This window comes from Bactrocera neohumeralis, chromosome 3 (assembly GCF_024586455.1).
Source record: "Bactrocera neohumeralis isolate Rockhampton chromosome 3, APGP_CSIRO_Bneo_wtdbg2-racon-allhic-juicebox.fasta_v2, whole genome shotgun sequence".
NCBI classification, from domain to species: Eukaryota; Metazoa; Arthropoda; class Insecta; order Diptera; family Tephritidae; genus Bactrocera; species Bactrocera neohumeralis.
This window is the reverse complement of record NC_065920.1, coordinates 24,720,431-24,739,087: the sequence shown is the minus strand read 5'-3', so window position 1 is coordinate 24,739,087 and position 18,657 is coordinate 24,720,431.

The window sequence follows — 18,657 nt, the reverse complement described above, 5'->3', positions numbered from 1 at the left end:
GAACTTTGAAACGAAGCAGCTTTTCATGATTTGAAATATGAAGGGGTATCTTTGGATTGTTGGAATCTTCACTGCATGTATAAAAGATCGATAGTTCTCTTTATATTTATATGCCTATATCTCAAAAATCTCTAAATCTAAAATTTAAAATCTCTTCCAGACTTTTAAAACTTTTATACCGAAATCGATATTTTAAGATCAAATTTGACTCGGTTTAATAAAATAAACTGCGTGCGCAAGACGAATCGAACAAGTTTTTTTGCAGATTGACTCAACCCAATTTATTTTCCTGAAAAGTTTGATCTCCATAAAGTTAGTGTGTGTTTGACTGCTGTTTGTTTACGACGCCAAAAGTCTGTCTGGCAATTTTAATATAGAGCGTCACGGAAGGCATTCTCCGGAATAGCCTTGAGAGCCGAGGTACATGCTGCTTGGATCTCCCTCTGTCGTCTCAAAATGCTTATCTTTCATCGTCCTTTTCAGGCAAGAAAACAAAAAAAAGTTAGGAGGGTCGTATCTGTGCTGCAGGGCGGCTGCGGAAGCCTTGGTTAGGTAGTTATTCACAAGAAAGGCGGTGTGAGACGAGTTGTTGCCATGGTGCAACTTCCAATCGGCTGCGATGTCTTGTCGGACTCGATTGACCCTTCATTTGAGTCTCTTGAGAACTTCCATGTAAAACTTGGCATTGACGGTTTGTCCAGGAGAAAGAAATTCATGGTGGACGATGCCATTGATGTCAAAAAAGACAATGAGCATCGTTTTCACTTTTTGACTTTCACTTTTTCATTTGCTCATTCTTCCCTTTTTTAGGCGAGCAAAAATTGCCTCTTTGTCTCGGGATCATATTCAAAGTTCCACGAGTTATGGAACCTGTGATTACGTCATTCAAAAACTGACGATCAAATGTAACAGTACATTTCTGGTAGTGATCAGTATGGTTTAAGATTTGTTTCGAAGTGGTGCTACACTTTTAGTCCTGCGTTGAAATGGGGATATTTCACCAATTTTAAAAAACTCATCTCGAATAAAGACAAAAATGAGACAGGAAAATAAGGGTTGCCAGAACAAATAAGTTTTTATTTTTTTTATTTTAGAGTTGGAATTTAAAGGCTTTGTCAGAGTTGCACCTCCCACAAGGTGACTCCGACACAGTACCCCCTCTTAGAGAGCCGTAGATGTTGCGATAAAGGCGGGCTTAAGGCGTTCGATAGAGACTTGCTACCGTTGACTTCGACATCGAAGTACTTAGGAGTGCGGCAGTCAACCTTGAATGTGCCTCTGTAGGGTGCCAATAATGATGGCCGAATGGACTTATCTCGAATAAAGACGTAGTGGCTTGATTCCAGCTTGCTGTCATCGAACGGTTTTGCTGCTGTACGCCAAGAAATATCGACGGGCTGTAGCTCTTGCAGAATGAAACGTAGATCTTTTATTGTCTCTACCTTGTTTGGTTTGCTGTTACATTCGATGATAAAATCCGAAGGCAGACGAAGGGTTGTGCTGTAAACGAGCTCCGAAGGCGTACACCCCATGTTCTGCTTACAGGTTGCACATAAATAAGACGTCCACTGGTCTACATTGCGCCACAGAATCGATGATAAAGAGAACTGTCAGCCATTTGATTCAGAACAGAACCGGCTGCGAAGTCAGACACGTCTACCCAAAGTGATAGTTCTGCATTCGGCAGCGGCCGCGATTACTGACATTTATAGGTTTCGAAGTTGAAGTCTCTCAAACGGCTGAAGACTAAACGAAGATGTGCCTTATGCTCATCAAGGGACGTTGATGTAACACAAACGTCGTCAAGGTACGTGAAGACGGAGTCTAAACCTCAAAACATCTCATTAATTAGGCATTGGAACGTTTGAGAGGCGTTTCTTAACTCAAACGTCATATGAGTCCACTCATAAAGTTCAAACGGCTTATATTATCGAGATGTATTGGTTCCTGATGAAAGGCTTTTTGAAGATCAATCTTTGAAAACACAATTTTACCTCCTAAGATTGTAGAAAAGTCCTACAACGGGTAAGGATCCGATACTGACACGGCGTACAGCGCTCTATAGTCGCCTCAAAGTGTCTGGAAATTAGGCATTCATTCTTGAAACTGGGGCAAAAACTAGTCAACCCTTTTAAAAGTAGACGAAAACCTCTCAAATTGAAAGTTCAGTTGGATTCAGACCGTTCAGTATTATAAGTTCACTTTAGACATCCGCTTGAAGACAATACAAAAAAGATGAACTCACGTTTTTAAAAAGCGGCTCAAACCAGTAAAATACCAAGTTCAATTATAAGTAGAAGGCACCGTTGTAAAATATTATAATACCATTTACAATGATTACTTCTGCCTACACCTTGTAATCTCTTGATAAACAAAGCCACACAAATTGCATGCGCAAAAACAACAAAAGCAACAATTTATGCAAATGCTGGAAAAATAATAATTTCACTTTTTTCCAGTGCACGGTGGAAGGAATCACGCTTTTTTCTCACCAAATAGCCAACGGTAATTCTTATAATGGATTTTAAATGAAGTCATCAAACTCATCTCGGTTAAAGTGCGCCTTCGCAGTCAGCCAGCCGGCAGAGACCGTTGAAATGTCGCGTCACTTTTACTTAAACTTGTCCATTAAACATCCTGTCAGCCAAGTGAACCGCAATCGATTGCATAGCTACGCTTCGCGCTTCTTGAAATCATTAGAAGTTGAAGAGCCGCTATCCTCAACGCGTCTCGCGCGAGAGCTAAGGCGCATCGTATCTGCGCTGATCAAGTTTCTTCCTGCTCGCATTGCAATCATCGGCTGCCGTCATCAACTGCTTCCGGGCATTGTTGTTGTTTTCGCGAATGCTGCCATTCGACTGCCGCCTGCCGCCCCATCAATCGACCGTTGGGTAGCGCCACCGCTTTTGTGTTGCTTTGCAATGTGATGCTTTATTGATACTCATTTGCATTTGATCCCTGGAGGGCAACCGCGCGATACGAATTGATGAGGATAAGATGAGCTCTGCTGCGGCGGCGACGGCTTCCAGCTCCCAAGCATGATGTGACTTTTGTTTTTAAGTGCACATATACTTATATAAGTATGTATGCATGTGTATGGGTTGATTGTTTTTGTTTTCTTATATATGGCCGTCACTTGAGGCCTCGTCATACAGCATTACAGGGATATCGTTATACTGCCCTTTGGGTATTAGAAGAGACTCGAGTAAATTAAAAAGTGATATCGGTGCAGTGAAAATTGGAGGTTGACGACAGCGGAATGCTGTCACATATAATTGACTTGTTAAATACTTGACTAAAACATAATCGAAACCGAAGCGAAACTTAATATTATACACGTCTAGACATTTCTCTAAATACATATATATAGTCGTAGATTTGAATCATATGCAGCTTATATTCCATGCATTCAACGTTTGCCTGGTTCTTCAGCAACTTAGGGATTGACTTCACAGAAACTTTTCTATTTCTGTAACATGTTTGTAGTTTCAATTTCTATCTGCTTAATCGGAGTATAATTTCGGGGTGATGTCTGCTTTTGCTAGTTCATCTATTGCTCAGTTGCAGGAATATCACTGTATCCTGGTCCCCAAGGCAGGTTTATCATGATGAACACGATGTTAGATTCACTAAGACCCTAGGGGACTTTAGTCACATCTAGTCCGGACTTCAGTCACTGCAAGTCCGGTTGGTTATTTACACATATAAATTTATGTGTTTTTTTTTTTTTAAGTACCCTCATTGTTAGAACAAGAAGACCTTCTTTAATTGCTGTGATCTTCGAAGACACTTCAGTAGAAAGTGTGGTGTGGTAGTTGTAAGGCGATTCTGGTAACTAATTTTGCTGAAAAGACACTACCCTCTACTCGATTATCTAGTGTGGACTAATCTGTATAGACGCTTATTCTTTGCTGGAAGGGAAGGCAATATTGGAGACCAAGTTTAAGTTTAGTTCTAAATGTAAATGAAATTCCGTGGTATTGTGGGAACGGGAACTTGCTAAGTATCTTATAATGTTTGTACTAAGAGCTAGGATTCCCTCGGTTTAAAAGCAGACCAGTACCCATAACATTTAGTGTCTCATTTGGCGTTGTTCTAAGAGTTCCACTGGTGCATATATTATTATTGGCCATCAAACAACTCAAGCGCGTGGTTTTTTGAGCTGTACGGTTTTTATTTATTCTATTTTTTTTTTTTTTTGTAGGAAGAAACATCGAAAACCAGAGTGCGGGATTTTAATCCGCTCAACCTTATCTACTCCTGTCTCATGTCTCTCCCACGGGGCCACTAGTCTAAGTAATACATCATGGGAAAGAAGAAGACATTTAAGTATTCGCTATTGTATGGACTGGCAGACATTTGTCTGTCTGTTGTTTCAATCTTATGATAACCAGAGCTGCCGCTTGGCTGACAGCTCTCCATTTTGCAGAGTACTCGCACATAAGTGCAGTCAAATTTTGCACCGTCAGACTAACTCCAAGTGTGGCTTTCAGCTTTTGCCTCATACTTGAAAACCGAGGGCAATGACAGAGTACGAGTTCTGAGTCTTCTATACACTCTGTACACGTCGGACAATATGGACTAAAGTCATGACCATATTTGCATAGATAACTACGAAAGCACCCATGATCATTGAGTATTCAGACAGATGAAAAACCATGTCACCATGTCGTCTATCTGTACACGAATGTATGTATGTCCGGAAGCAGTCTGTGGGTCCACCGTCCTTCGCATGCACTTAGCCACCTATGCTGCCACAAGTACGGTAAGTGAATACCCATAAGGATTCTTCACTGAATACGGCACAGCTGCGAGTAAATTTAGGAAATTTTTTTCACATTTCTCTTTTTTTGCAAAGCAAAGCAAATAATGTGTTTCGCAATGAAGTTTAGTGTGTATTATTAATAAAGTATTCATATTTCCCGAAAATTTTTCGGGTGCTGCGCAGTCAATAAGTCAAACAACAATTTATGTACGTTTGTATATAAGTTTGTGTGTGTATGTGCGAATCATCAAGAGTTAAGCCGCGCGAAAATTCAAATACCAAAATTTCACGACGCAGCAAAATTTGAAATTCTAGGACAGCAAATTTATAACAGTCGACTACGCACACACACCCACACACATGCATAAGTATGTATATATGTATATACATAAGCGCTGGTATATCTGCATATTTATACATTTTTTTTTCGAGGGGAATTCGCAAATTTCCAAAGTTCAAGAATGTTCTTATGTAGGGTTATTTCGGCGGCGCTTAGAGTGGGTGCATGGAAAACGCGAAATTTCACCCACGGGGCAAATTTACTTCCATTCCACATCAACGACTTTGGATCGATCAAAATTTGAAATAAATTGAAAATTCCTCAACTTGCTATATTCGCTGTCAGGGGCGCCGACTGATTGACTTTCCATACACTAAACGGACTCCTCCACTTGCACGCACAGTGAGGGCTTGTGCGCGCACATACATACATTTATGTACTCTCACTTACCATATACATATGTACATATGCACTTACATACATACATGTCTGGCTGTCATCTGTCAAGCAGCTTTTCGTTTGGGGAAAACAAGAAAGAACTCGAATTGATTGTAGCAGTGCTTATAGCGTTGAATACAGTTATTATGTCTGAGTATATATGTGTGCGTGCTTGTGAACATATGTATGTATATGTGTGGTTTAGCTGGAATTCCACAAATTTTGTTTGCTTGGCGCAATTTGATTTTTATATGTTTATTAAGTATGCTTTATCGATGCGGAACAAGAAAATTAAGTGGAGACATGCAAACGCTTAAGGCTGAACCAATGCTGATTTATGCAACCTTGCAAAAATTGGTGAGAAGAGTTCTTAAAGGCAGTCCACTCGGATTTCTCTTCACAGGTTATATGTCGCTGACTCTTCAAAGTTGCATTCTAATTTCTGCTTTCTACAGACTGGATAAGGGAGCAAAGCGTATGGGTCTGGATGTGAACGAGGACAATACGAAATATCTCCTATCATGAAAAAAACAGTGGTCTCACTTGCGACTTGGCTCCCATGTCACTGTTGACAGACCTTACCTTGAAGTCATAGATAATTTCGTCTATCTTGGAACCGGCATCAACACCAACAAACAATATCAGTATAGGAATCCAACGCAGAATCACTTTTGCCAACAGGTGCTACTTTGAACTGAAGAGGCAATCGAAAAGTAAAGTCGTTTTCCAACGAACAAAGTGCAAACTCTACAAGTTGTTGGCGCCAAATAACGATAAGAAGTAACGAAATTTTAATTGGGGCATGATATTTTCAGATTCTTTTTTATGTACTCTGGCAACATAGAGTATAATAGTTTTGTACACCTAGATGCTGCTTTTTCGTTACCGAAATTGTTCCTGTAGCCGAAATCACAAATTAAGAAAATTTTGAACTGAACTGTCAGTGAGCTAAAAGCCTGTCTGCAATTATTAGCTACGCTGGAATTAATAAGGGGCGTCGGCTAGGCTAGGCTAGCAGTGCTTCCTGACTATATGTGTATATGGCTGATTTCTATATCCTAGTTTTTTAATAGCCCTCTCTATACCTCGTACTTCCGCTAAGAAGATGCTACTTGAGGTTGGTAGTCGGATAGAGAGAGAAAGATTTCGAGATGATCAATGTATAAACCCACCCTACTGAGCAGTCCATTTGATCCATTGGATTCGTTAATTCGCGATGTCTTCAACCGGGTATTGAAATATAACTTTGGTGGAGTATAGTCTGCTTATGTTTAGTTGGTTCTGTATAGGGCTATGTCCTCAATATTTCCTATTCCAATCGCCTTATTACTGTATTCTTCTAGCAGACCTAGACAGCAAATATGTGGACCTCCATGTTTATGAGTGATTTTTTACTGAACTGATTAATATGTTCTCTTTGCGGTTAAGTACTGAAATTTGGGAATAATATTTCCGTGAAGCTAGCATATCATTATACCCAAAATGAGTAAAATATATACTATACACCTTATATAAATACCAAGAATTGCCGGCCCATAATTCCGGCCTCATTTTAAGGATAGTTTTGAGCAAACGACGCAAAACACTCAACTAGTATTCCTTGTTGACAGGTTGGCCGGTCTACCATCGAAGAAATGTATACACATAACCTTGATTTTGGACCTGCTTCGACGTGGTTTTTTCTAACTTCGGCTCACTTTTGCCACTATATTCGGCCGATTGATCGTCGATTTCAAGGTCGTAAGCATAGATCTAAGACACATCGCCTGTAATAATACGTTTCATGGCATCCTGGTAGTCGGAAATTATTATTTCACAGACCTTAACGCGACGTTTTTTTCGAAAAAATTTTGTGATTTTGGAAGCAATCGCGCTTTCACTTTTCTTGGCCCCAATGATCTTTCAAAATGCTTTTCAGTGAACCTTTCGATATTCCAGTGACGTCAGAAAGATTCCTCACTATTAACTGTCGATTCTCAAGCAACAATTCCTTTATTTTATTGACGTGTTGATCATCAGTTGATGTTGATGGCCTTTTGCAGTAGTTTGTCGTCAACGTCTCGACCCACTTGCTCGCGACAAACAATTACCACCGAAAGCATTTTCCACCATTGTGAACTTTTCGGCATTTTTGATTCGACACACAAAATTGAATGGTACTTCTTTGTTGAATAATTTCACGCATCGTAAAAATCAGCGAATGCACTTTACAGGTATGTACTTCAGATAAGCAAGCATATACTAAACACTAATTATTATTTTGATGTGACATTTGCCACAGATGTCACTGACAGTCATACTAACGTAGAAAAAAATATTTCGAGAAATGTGTTTTCGCGCAAAATTCAAATTTAAAAGTCTAACTATTTTTAGTTTTTATATTACATTTAAAAAAAATGGTTCCCATTGGCTAGAAGATGATTAGGAAGATACAATTTTTACTAAAAATTATCAGTAAATTGTTTATGAATAAGTATAATAAAGGCAACAAAAACATATCATTTTTACTAGAAATTATTAACAGAAGCTACTGTTAAAATTACAGTGTCAAAAAAATATATTCTCACAATGCTCGGCATTAAATTTTATTAATTAACTAATTTGCCAGTAACAACCGTGCTTTTTAATTTAGTTTGTATACCCCCACTTAGATCTTAAACATTTTTAACTTTTGATAGCTGTTGAACTATTTCAAAACAAGTGCCAACTAAAATTGTACACCGGATTGAATAATGATAATCATATTTAAGCATGTATGCATTTACATGTAATAAGGACTTACCGATTGCTATGCTGCCATTCCGATCATACCGCATCGTGCTTGTCTCAGCAACCTTCATATTCACTTACAACAAAACGATTTAAACGCGCACAAACTTCTAGAATTGAAACTTTCATAACACATTATTCACTAGCACTATACAAATTATTTAATTTTCACATTATTAAAACGCGCACTAACTCGACGTATTAAATTTCACAAAAATATTCACTAAACACTTATAAACACATTACACAATTTAATTTTTCATTATAAAATATTCCGCACCAACTTTTCGCATCAAAATATTTGTTCACTTTATTTCTTTGCTCATAAACTAAAGAGTTGATCCGTTATTGATGGCATTGATGCTCATTTGTGTTGTCCGAGAGTGCTTATTCTTCTCATTCGTTCTCAATCATCAGTGCTGTTTCATGATATATTTAAGTTGTGTTATTGCTTTAGTTACATTTGCGACAAATCATGAGTGTAGGCTCTCTTGATGCAATTTACTCGCATGCGATATTTCACATCAAAGGTCCGCTACCTCAACTCACATCATACAACTTATTTTGCAAAAACTCTCATGTGCATACATAAGTCATCTGATTTAAGTGGTTATGAAGAATCCCTTATTTGTATGTATATATTGATAACCTGTAAAAATTATAATAATTTGTTTATTAAAGTTTGGCAGTTAAAATAATAGAAGGTACATACTAAGTAATAATAATAAATTATTAAGGCATGAAAATGAAACAGGGTTTTCGATTTCTAAGTCGTTTCTTCCATTTTTATCATGTCATAGTCTGCAATTTATTTTTTCATTGTATTCACGAATGCTTACAATTTCATCATGGAATGACAACAAGTATGGACAACATTTACAAAGTATTCAATTCTATTACTAAATTAATCGTACTCTAATTGCAACTTTTCGTGCTTTTGCCATTTAATGGTCGGTCGTAATAAATGCCCAACTGTGGTCACTATTCGTCGAATTGTTTAAAATTTCGATCCTACATTTTGCTCATCTGGCGATGTATATAAGATTTTAAGATGATTCACAGAGAACTTGAACTCCGTTAGAATGATGAAATTGTATAAAATGGGTTTACTGAAGTCAGCTAAACTATTATACTGAAAAAATAACCGTTATTGGACATTACGAGAAGACAATGATCAGAACATAGCAGCAGACTTTGTACACAACGGAAACAAGAAATCCATATTGTTACTTTAGATAGGCCATCCCAATCACCAGACCCCAATCCAATAAAGAAAAATTAGGTTTTGATGAAAGCATAACTATCAAGAAAACATTCAAAGTCAACAAAATATTTCATTCGGCTACTCCCACTAACCTGAAAGTCGCATCCTGTGGAATATGCGGAAAATTTATTCGCAAGGTGCTATCAAAGATGTCAGGTGTAATAGACAACGCGGGAGATTGGAACAATGCTTGAATATGATATATGTACTTTTGCTATAAAAAATGATAAAGTCTAAAACAGGTTGAAAGATAGAATATTTTATATCTAAATAAAAGCAAAATAATTCAAAACAATTAAAATTAAGCCTCAAGTATAATCCCACCACGGTTTTGCATTAGTTATTAAACTAATGTCGAACTTACTTCGAATAAAGCAAAAACTATCCAACCGGTTGAAAAAGTGATGTTCACGGGTTTCTGAGATTCAAAAGACAAAAGTCATTTAGCGGCAATCTTTAGAGGAAAACACGGCTACCTACTCCATTTGCCGTAGAAAGAGTGCTTCACCACCATGGCAAAATCGGAAGAATTAGACTACAAACTCACCTGCAAATTCGTATTTTCCAAACTTTTGTTTCCATAGTTGAAGAAGTCATAAGCGGATAGAATTTGAAGCCGAATAAAGGGGCTTACTTTATGAACACAAAGTAAAGTAAAATATATGAAAAAGTAAATCGGAATTTTTCCAAAATTTTCGTTTTTCTTCCATAAATATAAGTACTTATTAAACCGCCTTGTGTTCACCCTGAATTATTTCACTATTATAATATGTATGCTCGAACTTTTTAACTTCTCCTGGAACTTAGATTTCCACTAAACCTAGGAGAAAGAAACTGTACCCAAGGTGTGCGGGTTAAGTTAACCGCATTGGAATTAGATTTCTTTCCCAGAGCTATTCGCACTTGATTTTCATAGACATTTTTGGTAAATCTTTTCTAAAGGGCATTTTCTGTTCCAAAGACAAGCGTATGATCGCGTAACCATACCGAATGTCGTGAAGCTCTTAATTTGAAATTTGGCAGACATCATTTTCTCTTCACGAAGCTACTCATTTGTTTTATGGAGTTAATAGAGTTTGGTCTTTGTTCGTCGAGAGAGAACTTTACTTCTCAATTGCCTACTATACCGAATTAGGAGCTGTTGGCAAGAGTAATTCTACGTCGAATTTCGAGGCTGTCGTTGTAGTTGGTGTTAATGCTGGCTCCAAAAGAGAACAAATTATATACGACTTCGATGACTATGACCGTCAACAGTAACCCCTCGACCATATAAATGTCAGTTTATTGGTTATCAAAAAGGCTCATTAATTCTGGACCCAAAGATAATCTTACATCAGGTAAAAATAACAACAACTACTCGTTATTTTACGTGTTTATAACAAAAGTTATTGTCATGTGATATCACTTTCTTGATTAAATTTTAACTTATGGGGGTAGTTTTGTCTAGGATTTTGAAAAAATCGATTTTTTTATTTGCATAACTTGAAAGTTAAGACTTTCAAAAATATGACCTTGGAAGAATTTTTCAAAATTCGACTTATTTTCGGAGCTACAGCCGATTTTGTAACGTGGCGTCCGTGTTCACTAGAATTGTCTCCTAAACTTTAAACGCGTTTTTCTCAAAACTGACTTTTTCGGAACGATACCCACGATTCCTCAGGTTCTGCTATACCGATTTACTTGAAATTTTTACAGAATCTTCCTTATAGGCTTTTCTATGGTTGGAACTAGCCCCATCCCAAATTTTTATTTTTATTATTTTTAAAAAATTCGAAATAGTCAGAAAAAGTGATCCAAAAAACCTTTTTTTTCAGGCAGTCGCCATTTTGTGAAAAAAAATTTTTCCCACTTTTCCGTAATTCCGGCCATTGCGACATTATTCTAGATTAATAATCTTTTTTTTTTGGTTTCAGATAACTAGGAGGGTTGAAATCATGGGTATGGTCACGTGGAAATTTTTAGAGACCCCCAACTTCGTCAGCTCATAATTTTTGAAATTTTTTACTTTTTTTAGTTTTTAATTTTTTTCTGTACTCTTCTAAAATTAACAAATAACTAATAATAAATGGATAATCAAAATATTAATTGCCTTTTTTAACGACACTTTAAAAATTACCTGAAGTTCATGCTTCTAGACCAGAATACCCCGTTATGCAATGCAGAACTCCTTCCGCCACGGAATAAAAATCTATCTGACATAAAAAGTCATTTTCCATTTGCATAAAAAACATTCAAAAAAGTTAATTATATTTTCGTATAAAGCAAGAATGGGTGCTGGCAATTCTAAACGATAGGACCGTACAATTTTATTTGAACGCGATAGCGAACATTTCGCCAAAGGATATTTGCCCCGAGCCAGCTTGCATTGTTCGCCCAGACATGGTTATTTGATAGCTCCGCCAGTTTTATTGCAGACATTCAATATATCAAAGATAGCACAATGCAATAGCTGACCATTACACCGCTTCTTCTTTTTTTGTGCGCAGTGATTACAACAATAGTATGTTGCAGAGACAAAGAACAAACAATGCGACTTTCTAAAGCGACTGCCAACAAATAAGCCACATATCGTCCTTTTGGAGACATTTGCATGTAAACAATTGTGTTGAAACCTTTATTACATTTACGGTTATACAGATATTCTAAACCATAGCGGTGTGCATAAAAGAATTTTTTGCTTAAATAAGAGGTAGAACTTTGTACTTTTAAAGTAGTAGTAGTAGTGGTAGTAGGTGGTTACTGATCTAATCTCTACAACAGAATGGAGGTCTCCTCTTCCTCATCTTCCACCGGCGGGTACTGAATCAAAGCTGGAGTATTCTCTACCATCCGTATAACATGACCTAGCCAGCGCCCCCGCTGTCTCTTGATTCGCTGAACCATAACAATGTCGCCGTATATCTCGTACAGCTCATCGTTCCATCGACTGTGGTTATCGTCATTGCCAATGCGAAAAGGACATAAATCTTCAACAAAACCTTTCCAGGACGGGAATAAAGAAAGCTTATAGATTTGGGTCTCTGTTCGTCGAAAAAGCATTTTATTTATTAATTGCCTACTTGGTCCAAAGTAGTATTTATGGAAGATTGTATTCTCTATTTAGCTCCACAGTTCATATAACTTTATCCAGCAATAGATTGAAGAAGTCACACTATAATGAGTCTACTTTTCGGAAACTTCGCTTGGTTTCGAACGACTCGGAGAGATCCTTCCCGACCGTGACCGAGCTTTTGGAGTTACTCAACGACAGTTCTCATCATACCGACTGTTCTTTCGACCTTTGCGAAAACTAATAGTTTCGCTTGCAACTGTACATAAAGAGCTTTCTATGCCGTCTCACAGTTACCTTATAAAGATATCAATATAAAACCACAAATAATGCAGTTCAAATATTAATTTTCACTGTCCTTAATACACTGAATATTATCTACTACGCCCATCGGAATATAAAACTGATGAAGTATACAAAACGAATAACATAGTTGAGATCAGCCGCTGTACCACAAATTTTCAATGTAGTGATTTTTAACCTTCCGGTTGACTACAGGGTGGATCTGTTGTTTTAGTTTTGCCTACAAATAATAGCATAACCTTGTCAGAAATGGTGTTATGATACTCAGCTTGAAGTAATATTATAGACTTTGAGTCAGATTCCTACTAATGAGAAGACATTTGAAGTTCAAGCGACAAATGCCACTAGTCATTGAGTTTGATGGCTGGTCAAATGGTATGTAGTAGCAGAAGCTACAAGCTCTGACCAGAGACTTAAATCTGGTACCACGCACGAGTAGGTAGTCCTTGCAGTTTAGTCCAAACTGCTATTTGAAACATTCAGTTCAATGTGGAGTCACATTGCAGGTGGGTGCCGGACTCATAGCACAGCAGATTTTTAGTTCGGTCTAGAACCCGACCAAGGTAGAATAAGTTCCTTCCCGGTGTTACAATCTTTGTCAAACTTAATATTCTATGTTCAGTCCGCGTCCCTTCGATTTATTTTAACCCATATAAATTGGTCTACTATAGACGCATAAAAACAAGTTTACTGAATGGAAAAAGAATAAACGGTAACTTAAAAAAAAAAAAACAAAAAAAAGTTTACAAATATACTTTAACAAAAAATGAACCAGAAGCCGGTATCCAAAATTGATAGATACCTTAGTGTGCTGCGTGATGAGCACACGAAGTCTAAGTATTTCTTTAACAGAGAGAGTTTTACTTCAAGAAAACAAAAAGGTGAGTTTATTTGTTTGTATTTGCAAAGTTTGACGTGTCTGTAAAATTTTTAAGTTTACTAGAGTCGTAACTTCTACTGAAAACAAAGGACGACAGAAACGAAGTACAACTAAAGAGTTGTTAAGTCACGTATGACTAATAAAGGGTGTTTTGTTTAGACAGTCGCCGCAGTTGCTTGAATATACAAGTATTCCAGCTGATCACTTTTTGCAGCAAATGCGGCGGTATGGCAGCAGTATTGCGCCGAATATTATCTTACAAGTAGTAATCGTCTCTGCATAAACAAGCGGCTTCACATAACCCCACAAAAAGTAGTGCAACGGTTTTAAATTGCACGATGTTCGGGGCCAAGACGTTTCCCTCGATATATGTACATATGTGAATTGATTTTTTCGTTGGTTGTATGGCATAATGCGTCGTCACGTTGGAACCAAAGGTCGTCAACGTCCCCTAATTCAGCCACGTAAAAATCATTAAATATAGCTCTATAGCGTTCTCTATTCACCGTAATATTATGGTCGGCTTCATCTCTGAGGATACGTGGACCATTGGTTTCTTTTGCCCATAGAGCCGACCAAACAGTGACTTATTGTGGATATAACGGCGTCTTAACAATGGCTTGTGGATTAGCATCACTCGAAAAGCCGTCTAAAAGAACAGGATCAGAAAAAATATTGAAGACATTAAATTAAATATCGACAGACATAATATAATTATTCCGAAGTAGCGCTGAAGTACCTAGGAGTGCTGATAGACAATAGAATTAGCTACAATGCGTACTACATCGAAAAGGTTTGTGAGAAAGCAGCAAGTGTAACATCCGCTCTAACAAGAATAATGGCCAATGGAGTATTCCAGAATGACGTGACAGACGAGCGTATCGCTAAGCTTGGCCTCACAATGTAATGCCTAACGGCAGTTCCGTGGGGCAAATGACAAGCAACGATGATGGAGTTAAGGGTTTAGTAAGTAGGTGTATTGGTCTCCGCTTCAGCGACCAATAGGAATCGTGCATATCTCTAGAGAAATTACGGTATCTTTCGAAGATTCCCCTCCAAAATCCAAAAAACAAAACGACCAACTCCGCAAGAAGCATTACCTTATTCACAATAGCTCTGCTAAAAAAGGACCCGTTACATATGTACATATTTTACATATACATACGAATGAGTTCCTTGAGTGCTTCGGGGCATAATAGAAACAGAAACACATAAAACTGATAATTTTGAACTTTATTTGTTTAGAAATATTTCCAACTAAGAAAGAAACTAACCTCAAAATATTTATTTCTTAAACATATTCATTTGTACATTTACCGATAAGAGTATGCATATGTAAGTCAAAATTGTTTAACATATCTACATATGTACATACATATATATAAAAACAATATCAAATTTGTATACGCCTTAGCGTATATTTGCGCCCAGACTCATAAAATCCGCGGCTTTCAATGCAATTTTTATGTTAGTATGACTGACCAACTTCAAAAAAAACAGAAACAGAAAACCGAAATCGCACAATCTAACGCTGCTTTGGTAAACATTGCGAATATTCAGATCATAAAAATTTCAGCTTCGTGTTCATTGCTTAATTGCCTGTGAAATTGCTAAACATTTTACTTTTATATTTGTCAAAAATTTCCAAATGTTGATTTTTCGCGCATCAAAGAGTTGCTCATAAATGAACAAAACCGCGTACAAACCGCTGGCCACAGTAAACCGTTATGCGCATCTGCAAAATATAAGCCTTCATGCTGCATGCACACCACCACACTACACACACACATGCACATTTGTATATTTGCTTGTTTAACTCTCAATATACAATATATACTATATATGCGTACAATATTAAAATAGTGTTATGCATATGCTTTGGTGAACAACCCAGTGAACGAAAGGCGTTGGACGTAAAGGCATTGAAAATTTCCTACACAGATAGCTGTCAAATGAAACATATGTTTTTATCCTCTCGCAACAAAGTTGCTAAGGAGAGTATTATAGTTTTGTTCACATAACGGTTGTTTGTAAGTCCGAAAACTAAAAGAGTCAGATATAACCGAAACCAAAGTGATCAGGGTGACGAGTAGATCAAATCCGGATGTCTAAAAATTGTCCGTCATTCATTGCAAGCTGTAAAATTAAAAATTGAGATATCATTGAAACTTGGTACACGTTTTCCTTGGCTCCATAAAAAGGTTAAGTTCGAAGATGGGCAAAATCGGCCCACTGCCACGCCCACAAAATGGCGGAAACCGAAAACCTATAAAGTGTCATAACTAAGCCACAAATAAAGATATTTCCAAAAACGATCGCATTAGGGATAGGAATATTTGGACGTAATTCTTTTTAAAAAGTGGGCGTGGCACCGCCCCCTAATAAGTTTTTTGTACATATCTCGGAAACTACTATAGCTATGTCAACCAAACTCTACAGAGTCGTTTCCTTTTGGCATTTCCATATACAGTTCAAAAATGGAAGAAATCGGATAATAACCACGCCCACCTCCCATACAAAGGTTATGTTGAAAATCACTAAAAGTGCGTTAACCGATTAACAAAAAACGTCAGAAACACTAAATTTTACGGAAGAAGTGGCAGAAGGAAGCTGCACCCAGGCTTTTTTTAAAAATTGAAAATGGGCGTGGCGCCGCCCACTTATGGACCAAAAACCATATCTCAGGAACTACTTGACCGATTTCAATGAAATTCGGTATATAATATTTTCTTAACACCCTAATGACATGTACGAAATATGGGTGAAATCGGTTCACAACCACGTCTTCTTCCAATATAACGCTATTTTGAATTCCATCTGATGCCTTTTCTGTATAATACAAGTATATACATTAGGAACCAATGATGATAGCGGAATAAAACTTTACACAAATACGGCATTTGAAAAATATGTAAATGACGGATAATGAAATCTCGATTATCACTTTACCATGCGAGAGTATAAAATGTTCGGTGACACCCGAACTTAGCCCTTCCTTACTTGTTTGATATTAAGTTTTAGTACACTGATAATTCAGTTAATCAGATACTGTTTCCAAATTTGAGAATCAGATCATTTTAAGTGCTGAGGTACATTTTTGACCTAACGGATAACATAATCGCCATATTTGAAATGCGAATAGTCTTGTAGAGATCTCCTATTTTTCAGGCATCAAAATGAAGTTAGTTGTTGGAGGGATTTTTGTTAGGTTAAGGAGTCGATCAGAACAGAGATACATATCACTTGAACAACTTACAACGTCGGTCCGTTGTGTTACTCAAAACACTTATATAATAGACCATAAGGCTCTTACAAATCGACAAAGCGCTTTGAGCCTATCATACTTATGTTGAGACGGCTATTGAAAGTTTTGACTTTATATTCTGATTCGCTGCCGAGATTTTTCCCTTTCAGTCTTGCAAAGGTTGGACAATGGAGAAGAAAGTGCCTGGATATTGCAACCACACCCTCTTTCATACAACTTAGATAAAATGCGTTAGTCAACATCTTTGACCGCATAAATGCCTCTTGCACAATGTGCTCTGTGAATGGCAGGCACCTTGTCGTGGTGCAGGGGCTTAGGCCGCAAGGTATACTCGTATACTCCGCATCTCTCAACCGTCATGAACGGTACTGTGTGGCATCAGTCCTGCGGATTATCAGAATCTGCATGCGTGCGGCAACCAAGAGATGCCAGGGGCTCTTGCGCGGCGGACCTTATCGTTCCTCTAATTTAGAAAAATCCGACAGCTCAGCGCGTTAAGCCAAGGGTCGTACGAAAAAGATGACTGAACTCAACAACAACAACAGACACGGGTAACGGCTAAGGACAACGATAATGACAACAATGTCAGCACCGCTGCAGGTAAGGCATGTGCAGGGGCTAAACGGAAGTTTAGCTTTCTAGATGTTCTTTCGTCAGAAGAGCAAGCACTTTTTGAATATAATGTCAAGGCTGATGACGATGAGATGCCCTCAAGCAGCGGCGCTCAGTAGGCCAAATCGACTTCGGCTGCTGCGACTGTAGCGAACACCATCAAAGCTCACCTCAGTAAGCTCAGGTGCTCAGATTCAGGTGAGTCCCATCGGGCGGATGCCGATAGTGCTCGGAAGGAAGAGAAAAACGAAAAGAGTGGGGAGAAAGGACGAGCTTATCTTAAAGGTGAGTTGTGCCGAAGATCTCCTGCGTGGTAAAGTGATTTAATATTTTTGCTGATTATTATGGGCCCATATTTTTTTAAAATTGATTATGGAGTCAATGAAAGGATCATGATGAGAGCTTTAAATAAACGAAAATAGAACATAATCGTACTGTTATACTTAATAATGTTTAGTAAGCTTGTTTGATCAATATCTCGGATATAATATAAAGTGCCGCTTTAAACTTCTAGTGTTTGGCGAAATGGCACACAAGGCGATATGATATGTCAATGCGAAGCCCGTGCGAGGTAATGCAGTCAAAATAGTTTAAAGGCGGATTTCAGTGAACATTATCCGATGTATGTATAGAAAGTAGCAAAAAGTTCGGCTCGTTCAGCTCGCTAAATACTGGTTAAAGATCTGGATCCCCTTTATGCCACTATTAGATAGCGTTTATGGCTTAGTGAAGATTACATAGCTGTATTTTAGATATTTTTAGCTGGATTATGCATATTATAATGGTAATTGATTTTCAATTTCTGATCAATTAGGTTTTATTCGTCTTTAGGGACCGAAATTCCGACGTAGAAACTGTATTTGAAAGTCCGAACTCTCGTTCGGTCCAAAATAATTCACTTAGTTGTCTCCTTAAGCTCTTAAGATATCTTTCCAAAGTGTTTAACAGCTTCTATATGTCTGATGTGATGATATTATCAATAAAATGGAAATAAAGTTTATATAACCGTAAGTAAACAGCTTGAAAAAGTTA